The following is an 11058-nucleotide window of genomic DNA, read 5'->3' as shown; positions in this document are numbered from 1 at the left end:
TCTTGTTTACCCAGAGTTCTCTGATTGTTTGCAAACACAAAGAGCACAGAGAGTTGTGGCTGAGGAGTTCTTATCTATGAAGTGCTGCTGGACTATTTAAAGTATATATATTTTTTAATAGTATTTTTATTTCACCAGGAAAATTCCAGTGAGATCACAGATCTCTATTGCAAGGAAGGCCTGAAGACCTGGTTCTCCATTGCTGGTCCACGCATCTGTGGAGAGGTTTTAGTTTTCCACGCGTACAGGTCTGAACATTTCATACTGTACTGGACCGTATACACCGCATCGCTGAGTTAGTGTTTGGGATTTTATCTTTCACTGAGCTGTGACTGTTCGAGACTGACCAGAGACTCACAATAACAAGAAAATAGACACATTTTCTGTTACAGTTTTTGTCAAAGTGTATTTGTTTATTCTAAGAGGGGGAAAAATGCAAGAAATAAGTCCTAGCTACTTCTCAAGTAGATTTATTTGACATTGGAGGAATTTAAATTCATGTATACCTGAGTCTGTTCAGGAAGCAGCGGTCCACAAGTGAGTAATTCACGGTGAGTGGCACCCTCCCAGCAAGAGTCCCTAGCTTTAGCTTTACACAGTTATATAGAGAATGTGCAACTATCTGAACAGTTGGGGACTGGACCTGTGGGACTCCCTTATTTGGCCTTCAGGCTGGACCCAGTTCCTGGGTGCACGATCCAATCCGATCTAGTTGTGACAGCGCCCTGTTGAAGGAAGACAGTCCTGCCATGTTTCTGCCAGATGATTTACCTTCTATGGTAGAGGAAGCTGTTTACAGCTTGCGTGCATGTGAGTTTCCTGTTTATCAACTTATCTTGTGACTACTGCCACGAATGAGCTGTGGTCAGTGAGGCAGCTTTAGTGTATCAGCAAACGCAATCATCCTCTGACATGTGGGATAGAATGTACTAAAAACATTCAAGACTCTACTTTGTCTTTATTGTTTCAAGGAATTTAAAAAATGACCAGAGTGCCGCGTGGACGCATTTTGCTCGGCCAGTATTTATTTATATACGCCCACTGGAAGGCGGACAAATTATGGTAAAGTTTCCATCTGTAGGTCTGTACTTTAGTCCGGGTCACAACTTCTGATCCGCTCAGCTTTTAACACAACTTGATACACATTTAAACACCAGACGGCGTGTGGCGCGATCTTTTCTTCATCCCAGCTTCGAGGTCGGTTACAAAACAACGTCAAATATTATACAAGGCCTCATCTTGTTTGGCCCGTATCTATAGATTGCTGTATAATGGTTTGTTGATGAGTATAAAGTAATAATAATAATTCAGACCTTTCTGAGATGCTTTCTGTCTTAGTAAAGCTCCATGCAGCTGTAGTAGTGACAGAAACTAAACTGAAAAGGGTTCGAGACAAGTTTGAAAAACCCGCAACAACTCTGTGACTATTTTAGGAGAAAATCTGCAAATATGCATTCGTGCAAGGTAATCGAGATCCTCGCAAACATTTGGAGACGTTTTAGAGATTTCCTCAAAAGTCGTTCACCAACTCGTCATCGACAAGTCGTCCACCGAGATGCAGGCTTTAAGGTGAACCAGATTCTGTCTGAGGATCCCGTTTGGCTTGAAATGCACTAAAATACTGAGTTTGGAGAAAATCCTTCTGAGTTTGAGGTTGGGTTCTTTAAGACTCGAGTTAATTTAAAAGGCGGAGTCTAATCGAATCACTTCAGAACTAACCAGACCATCCATTTTAAGATGGCTTAAATCCACTTTGGACTTTCAGCTTTCAGCTCGTCAATCTGGACAGAATAAAACTTCAGAGGTGAAGTGTACAAGTAAGAGATTAATTGTTCAGAACCTTTCCAACAAAAACGTACCGCAGTTTATCTGAACGTTCTAAATGTTCTACAGCTTCTGTGGTTGTAGCGCATCCATTCAGTCAGAGCCATTTTGCCCCATAATCCTCGCTGCTAATCCCAAACTGGTCAGTGTGGTCCAGTCAGGGCTGCAGCGGGTCGAATGCTTTGTATTTGCTGCCGGCGTGTTCATTCATCTGCTGTTTGACATGCCCGGCTCTTTAACGCCAACGTGTTCCCACATCCAGAACAAACCGAAACGTGCGGTGTCAGCGGTTGAGTTATTACCGCCGACGCTGAAAATCAAGGAAACCGAACCACTTGGGTCGAATTACTTTTATTTTGCAAAAACAAAAATCAATTAAAGCGCTGATAAATATCTTGGTGTTCGAGTTGCAAAGGGAAATAGGAGCCTGGGCTTTTCAAGTGGTTGTTTGCATTAGAAACTAAAGATAAAAATAAACAAGTAAAAATCAGGTCTGCTGAAGGTCAGCTTAAATAAAGAAGAGCAAAACGAAATCTTTCTGTTTTGTTTACCTGCAAAAACAAGTTCAATCAACGAGCAGGAGTTGATAGAAATTGGATAAAACCGTCAGGGCGGCCTCACAAGAGGATTCCATTTTCATTATGTTTGGACAATGTCGTAATTCAAGCTCCCTTTGGGCGTCTCTTTAACAAACAAATAAATAAATAAAAACCAAACAAACGAGAAGAAGGTGCACCAGAGTGAAGGCATTTCTCATCTCCTCGGCGTGACAGCGCTGCTCTGCTGCGGAATGGGAAGGGGCAGGCGAAGGGAGGAGTGAAAAGGGGATCAAGTCTCCACCTGTGATCTGCAGTAAAACTAAACCCCCGTCCTCTCCTCCCTTTTTGTTTTGTTTTTCTTTCGGTCCTCTGAGGATATCGTTGCGATATTCCTTCAGTGGTAAAATGTCCCCAGGCACGAAGCTATTTCAGGTCCTTTACCAGCAGGCCCGTGGCGATAGAAAAGACGTAATTTGTTTTGACTTTGCTCCTCACACAAACCAATCTCCCGGTGTTATTTAAGTCCCCGCTCTTGTCTCGCTCTCGGCAGCAAGTGACGGCAAACAACAAATCTCAGGTTGCCATGGTTCCTGGCTATTTATAGGCTGCGTGTACGGGATTTTTTTTTTTTTTTTTGGAGCCGTTGCGTTCGTGTGCATCTTTAAATTTTTATTAACTCGTGTGTCCGTTCGGACAGAAGAATCCCCATCCTCCCCTCCGGACTTTCTGTTTCTGATAAGCTGATAGTTAAAAGTCAGGATTTAGTCACAGCCCAACACTGTTAGACTGAAATAAACATAATTTAGGGATAGAATCAAACTTTTTGACTTTGAATTAGACTTTTAAAAAGAACTTGTGCCGTATTCCCAGTGCACTCATATCTGGGTTGGTACAATGTGGAGAAACGGATATGAAGCCTTTAAAGAACACCGGATAGTCCTAAAATAGAGAGCTTCATTATGCAGCCGGAGCAAGAAGAAGCAGCCTGTTGATCAATTCCCTCTGGTGACTTCTGAACTGCACTCTCCAGCCACAACACGAGGAAGAAAACCCAAGAAAAGAATTCAGCATCCTTGCAAAAAAAATAAACTTTTGTAAGGAAGTTGAATTCTTTGCTGTTACATTATAGTTTTTATTGGAACATAAAAAGCTCTTGTAAAAAGGTTTTGAATGGTTCAGACAGTTCTGCTTCCTGAATTTCTCTCAGTGGCAACATTCATATTTATTTATCTCTAACGGTAACCTACGGTGGCCCTGAGGTGTAAATGAACATTTGAAAAAACAACAAAAACACAACATTTGAAAAAACGGAATTGCATTTGAAAAAACAAAATAACATTAAGCCAAAGTGGAAGTGGCTGGATTTACATTAGAAAAAAAACAGAAATACATTTGAAAAACCGGAATCACATTAGAAAAAAAAACAGAAATACATTTGAAAAAAAAACAGAATTACATTTGAAAAAAAAACAGAATTACATTTGAAAAAAATGGAATTACATTAGAAAAAACAATTAAATTTGAAAAAATGGAAATGCATTTGAAAAAACTGAATTACATTTGAAAAAAACTGAAATACATTAGAATAAACGAAATTACATATGAAAAAATGGAAATTTGAAAAAAACGGAAGTACATTAGAAAAACTTAATTACATTTGAAAAAGCAGAATTACCTTTAAAGAAACATAATTACATTTGAAAAAAAACAGAATTGCATTTTACAAAACGGAATCACATTAGAAAAAATGAAATCACATTAGAAAAAAACGGAATTTCATTTGATAAAATGGAATTACATTAGAAAAAAACGGAAATTATATAATTTTTGAATGATTCAATTTTTTCAAATGTAATTCCGTTTTTTTTTTTATGTGATTCCATCCATCCATCCATCCATCCATCCATCCATCCATCCTCTTTTACCCGCTTTTTCAAATGCTGTGTTTTTTCAAATGTTATTCACTTACACCTCAGGGCAAACCGGATGCACTTAACACGACATTGCGCTCATATATTGTCTTCTCCACAATCGAGCAGGTTTTCATAACCCTGGGAGACGTTTTGAGTCCAAGCAGGTTTCTCTGGGGTGAATGGTCATGACTAAAGCCTGACTGATATGGAAATTTTGACTATCACCAATACTGATATTGGGAGGGGAAGGCAAATGCCGATAACCGATATGATGGTTGAAAATGTTTGAGCTTTGTGCACCCCCAAGAATCTACTGTAAGTAAACGGCTACTTTTAAACTTGTTTTAACACTTGAAGTCTTGAAACAGTCTTCCTAACGTGCATTCACATTTTCTATCCTCTATTCACTATAAAGTTATCAAGCGTGTTACAAAAATATAAATTAAACAAAGCAACGTCCGTCCCTGTTCATTGTTTAAACAGTCGTCAGTGGTGAAGGTCTCATTAGTATTGACCGCAGCAGTTTTTTTTTTTCTTTGCAGAGACGTAAAGATTTCATTTAATTGAAAACAACAGAGAAAACGTTACTGATATATTTTACTTCTACATTAGATTTATTGTTCTGGATAAAGTTTTACAAGGCAATCGCTTATGCTAGGTTAGCTAAACGTTAGCTTGCTGACGAGAGGCACGTAACTGACAAGCGAGTTGAAGCATTGAAGAGAATTTATTATTGTTGATTTATTTATTTTACAAATAAGTTACAATAAACTTACCAGGCTCTGTTCATCAAAATATCTACACCGTATTGCTCCCTGCTCCGGCTGTGCTGAAAGTGAAAGTTAAAGTGAGCGTCCATGACTTGAAAGTTGTCCGCATGCGCCCTCTGCTGGATACATTGTACAATTACGCCTTTTGCAAGTAAGGACACGGCTTGTTCCCAGTGTTTATACTGGTGCATAATGGGACAATTAACGCAGATACCGACATGTCCCCAAACCTGTATCGGCCTAATATATTGGCTCTACCAATCTATCGGTCGGGCTTTAGTTATGACTCTTCAGTTTCATTCATGGTTTTCATCTTCTAGAGTACTCGCAAAAACTGTCAGATATGTACAAAATACTTCTAGCCCAGATTATATTTTTGTCTCGTCCAGTTTTTTTTTTTTTAAATCAAGGAACAAAGTTCATTTTGAGATGCTTTTCTCCTAGAAGTCTTTTGGAAAAGCTAAAATAATATTTTATGTCTTGAAGGACTTAACTTCTTTAATCAAGCGCTTGGTTTGAACAGAACACACAGATTTGCGTATTCAGCTGACTCTTGTTTTGACAGCATATTTGAAAGGATAGCATTTACTCCAAATGGCTACATTAAATCTAAACAGGATTGTGCGTTGTACAGAGACCCATAATTTGTGTAAAATTTTGTACTTTTATACAAATACAAGCATCCAAAGTTCCAATTCAGTGATTCCAAATGAAAATCTTTTTTTTTTTTTTTCTGCAATTTTGTCTCCGGCTCGTTACCAACAGTCACAACCCTTTACAGACTACACTTATCTCTGAGCTTAAAGGCATAGTTCAGATATTCTGGAGTGGGGTTTTGTGGCAAGGTTATGAACAGTAAATATCTTGCCTGCTGTAGATGTCAAACGGAGGTTGTTCAAAGTTTAATCCTAACAGGATGTATGAGCTAAGAGATCATCCAAGTTTGGCCAAGATCAAAGCAGGTTTCTTAAAACGGCTCCTATTTAAATATTCAAAGCAATTTATGCAAATGCTATTTTATAAACTTTGCATTACATTTGAAAAAGCAGGTGAGCAGGTGCACCCTATTCCCTTAAGCTCTTACTTTTAGGGCACCAGGGAGTTGAGAAAACCTATTAAACAAATGGAGCTGCATTATGGGAAAATCAATAATCTTTTGAAAATTGTCATTTATCATAATTATTTACTCTCTTTAACTGGAGGCTGAATCTGTTCTGTTACAGTGAATAATTTTTATACCTCTTCTAATTAAAGAACCCACCAGATTGATATTACATTTTAAAATCACCAAATGAAATGATAAATCTGCAAAATAAAACTAAACATTTGGAAACTATATTCAGAAATTTGTTGTGAAGTCTAGTTTTTGTTCAAATAATTTTCAGTAAGCTTTTTATATTTGAGATGAGTTAAGAAGAAGTGTTTTGTGTGCAAAAGTTAACTTTTGATCTAAGGAGGATGGATTATAAAGAATCCAAACGTACAAAAATCTGAACAGGATGTTTGAAAATAAGATCTAAGTTTTACACATGCAAGAGTTTGGATGTTTTGGTGCGAGTCCAAGATGGCGCCAGCTAGCCACACCGGTGAACCATTCCCTTGATGAGACGCAGGAGCATAAAAGCAGCAGATGACTTCTCCTCGCTGCTGGAGCGTTACATGCCTAATGGTACTTTGTGTTCGCCTGAAGTGAGAAAGACTTACTTTTGTTCTCTTGCTATTTCAGCATCATCTCTTGTGACTCACCTGTTCCTGGACTCCTCTGAGAAACCCTTGAAGCCTCCTTCTGACCTCCTCAGCTGTGTTCCTCGCCAGACAACTCCTACTCGCTCCCGACGTCTCCTTATCTGTGCTGGAAACCTTGGAACCTCTTCTGTTCGACGACCCAGTCTTCCACCCGTAAGAACAAAGACGATCAATGTTCATCATTTCTGGAAGTACTCCTACCTGACTCTTCTTGCTCCCCGGGGTTCCAGATACTGACTGTGCATATTTATTCACTGTAAATCAAATCATTGGTTTTCTACGCAGTCTTGAAGTCTGTTCATTTTCAGTCCTCACCTCTGGGTATTCCATTAAACGTTACAGTTTTATATTATTTTATAACTATTTTTACGTTGGAATATAGGTCAGAATCAGAAATTAGCTTTTTTGAATCTCCTGGCCTCAGATGAAGCTTTAAAACCTGACCACACAAATTTACACGGGGACCGTATTTTTTGGACTATAAGGCGCATTAAGTGAAACAAATTCATTTTGACAGATTTTTGAGCGCCGTGTACAACATAATATCTGTTCGAAGTCAGTAATATATAAGGCGCACCGGATTATAAGGCTCACTGTCGATTTTTGAGAAAATTAAAGGATTTTAAGTGCGCCTTATAGTCCAAAAAATACGGTACTTAGTTATAGCAGATGGCTGTAGCGCGTCCAATGCAGCTAGAAGCATTTTCAGCTCAAATATTGTAATCATTCTACTGCGTAATATAAAGTGACAACAATGTAAAGGTTTATGAATTAGTGTTTGCATCAAGCTCCATAAAATCTTTGAGACTGGAGTTGCTTTGAGATGGCAGCAGCTCATTTTGGTCTTGGCTCAGCTCGACTAACATTTGACTCTTTGTTCTGGTCCGAACTGATGTCTGTTCTCCAAACGGAAGTCGTTGAAAGAGCTATCTGTAACAGGTAAGATGTTTATAACTTATACACTTATACACCCACTTTGAAAGATCTTAACTGTTCCTTTAAGGTGCAGACTTTAAACAGAAAACTTTACGAGTAAAAAAAAGCGTTTATGTAAACGTTGCTTGGTAGAACTTTATATTTGGCAAACACCCCTTAAGAAATGATGATTATTCAGCTGGATGATACCTTTAAGCACAGAGAGTTGCTTTAAAATCCATCTATTGCTTAGTTTTCTGATTTATTTTCAAGTTTAGGAGGCTTTTTAGTCCCAAATGATTCATAAGTTGAGGATAAATGGTTTGCCAAATGAAACAGTCGGCGTGTCTCTACCTTGGAACGTCATCTTAACCCGTAACTGATTTGGTATCGTCGTCGGTGTTGTACGTATTTGATGGGATTTCTCACACAATCGTCTCCCTGTCAAACTCACTTCTTTTCCAGACGTCACAACATTTATCCGTTTCTGCAGAGGCGCGTAAAACAAGGGTTGCCAGCTCTGAACAGGGATGGACATGTCGCAGCACAAACTGAAGGTGATTTATCCTGAACCTTTTACCTCACACAGAAAAAACCAATACGCTCACTCAGACTGGAGCCACAGATTGGTGGAAAGACGACAGACAGAAGGTCGAGACATTTGAGTTCAAAGTGTAAAATGCGGTTTTACTTGTTAAAACTTACTGAAACGCAAGATTAAAAAAAAATCCTGTTTTCACTTGTTATTCCATCCATTTAAGGAAATATTCTTACTGTTTGATTAATTTGCATTATAATAAATCATCAGGCAGATCCTGATGCAGTGGTGATTTAGTATTTGGGAGGCGGGGCCACTTGTATTTTTATTAGTTTTCTGGTCTTTTTGTGAATTGGTGTTGATGTGCAGCTGGAAGGATTTTTTACTGAAACTTTTTTTTTTTTTTACTTTTGGACATTTGTATGCATAACCATAACAACAAGGTGTTTTGTTTTTTCGTTGTTGTTTTTTTTTTAAACCAACAGCAGCTGATTAACATCGCAAAAGCACAAATAATACCTCAACTACAGCCCTAAATCTCAATTAAGTTGAAAAGGAGGTGCCGTAGATGCATTCCCGTCTACCTGTCCGCTGTGCTCGAGCGCATGACTACTGAGATCCTGGAGCTGGCAGGAAACGTGGCTCGTGACAGCAGAAGGACCAGGATCCTCCCCGGCACCTGCAGCCGGCTGTCCGCAATGACGAGGAGCTCGGCAGGTTGCTGAGAGGAGTGGCCATCGCTTCGGAAGGAGTTCTTCCCAGCATTCTGGTGGTCCTACAGCCCGGGGGAACCGAGAGGCCGGCCGAGTCTGGGTGGACGGATCGAATGGCATCTGGTGTCATTTTCCTTGGGTCCACTGTGGGATGGACCTTTACAAGAGATCCTTCCTGCCTACAGCCATCAGTGTCTATAACATCTCTTAATTAAATGAAGATAATGAGTAACAACAATATTTAATTTCCCATTGGGATTAATAAAGTATTTTTGAAGTGAATTGAATTAATTTATGGGAGTTCCTACTGTTGTTTATTTGTGTCACAGCATCTTACCCTCTTCATGACTTGTCTCGTAGCAGGAAGAATCAAGTTCTGTCATTAACAAGTGGCTTTCAGTCAGCAGTAGTTGTGCACACATAAATTGCTCCTGGCCTGCTGGAGTTATTAAAGTCGTTCTTCACGGAGCTGCAGCTGCTGTTGATCACAGCTGTGAGGTTTTCGGTGCAGTCTCGGTGAGTTCAGCTGTGCGGTTGTGTTTGGAGCGCCCACTGTTTGATGGTCACCGCTTAGTTTTGCGTGCACGCACAGCTTGTCAACACTGTGTTCTTAGCGGTGCACGCGTACGTCGTACCCGCCGCAGTTCGCCTTTTACCCACCGGTTGAAATGAAGATGGGCGAGTTTAGATAATTAAAACTATTGATCGACAGCGGCCTCCCTCCAGCTGCTGTCAGTCACAGGAGAGCCCTGTGCACGTGTCAAACACAGCTCTGACCCTCTTGATGGTTTGAGACGCCTGCATCGACTTCACAATGATCCTGCAACCTTGTTTTTTGTAACATGTTCCACATTAGCGGCACGGTGGCACAGTTAGAGCTGCTGCCTCTCGGTGAGCAGGTCGTCGGTTCAAATCCTGGCCGGGGGTCTTTCTGGGTGGAGTTTGCATGTTCTCCGGGTACTCCAGTTTCCTTGTGTCCCTGTGATAGACAGAAGACCTGTCCAAGGTGTCCCCGCCTCTCGTACAATGATGGCTGGACATGGGAACCAGTGACCTCCGCAACCCGAAAAGGAATAAGCGGTTAAAGATGATGGATGGATGTTCTACATTAAGGAACAAGACTTCAGGCCACTGTGACTCAAGTACGGACATTGAGAACTGTCCTGAACGTTCTGGAGACGTTCTGGAGACTCCCTCGTGAATGGCGTTGGTCGACTAGCTGCAGCCCAGGAGATGCCTCCATATTGAAGACCATGTCACGTGGAAACAAACTGGAACCGAACACTATTGGAAATGAAAACCAAAATAACTCAAATATAAATTTCAATCCAACACTTCCAAATTACCGAACAGAACATCCAGAACTAAACTGGACCGGCACTTGTGTAATTGCATTTGGTTGAACATCTCGGGTTCGCCGCTGCTGCCGTTGTTGCTGCCTCATCTCGTCTCGTGTATTTTGGGAAATGAGTTGCTGCAGTGAAGGAGGAGGTGGTGCTGTACATAAAAGCCATCACATATACAGGCCTCTAATTACTTCCACGCTCCTCCCTTGTGTCTTGGATGGATTCTCAGGAGCCAGAAGTGGAGGATCAGCACTTTCCCCTCCCTCCTACCAGCTCTGTTCTTTCTCCCTTTCTCACAGCAGGGCTTGTGTTATTAACCTTCTGTCTGCTCATGCAAATAGGACACTACAGTCCTTTTTCTTCCTCACGATGCTGGAAGCTCATTTCAGACACTTGAGCTCCCTTCTGAGAACTTTCGTGTGTTTTTTCGTGGGGGAGAAGGGACAGTGTCCGTCAGTGAGCGTCACATTTTGCTTGATTGACATGAGAAATAAAGGTCAAACAGTCATTGAAGGAATGCAGAGATTTAAACAAATATCAGCTTTTTTGTTTAGGTTAGGGTCAATTAGCCGTGGCGTCCATTTTGAATTGATAATCACTTGTAAATATGCTTCCAAATATTATTTTAGAGTTTCATTGACATCTGTTTGGTGGTTCTTGAGATATTTCGCTAACGGACAAAGGTTGGCTCTAACGGGTTTAAGGCGAAGATGTTGTGCAACGTTTTGTACTCGGTGTTGGGGACAATGCTCAG

The sequence above is a fragment of the Nematolebias whitei genome, chromosome 22 (genome assembly GCF_014905685.2).
Source record: "Nematolebias whitei isolate Nwh7 chromosome 22, NemWhi1, whole genome shotgun sequence".
In the NCBI taxonomy this organism is placed as follows: Eukaryota; Metazoa; Chordata; class Actinopteri; order Cyprinodontiformes; family Rivulidae; genus Nematolebias; species Nematolebias whitei.
This window is presented reverse-complemented; position numbering follows the sequence as displayed.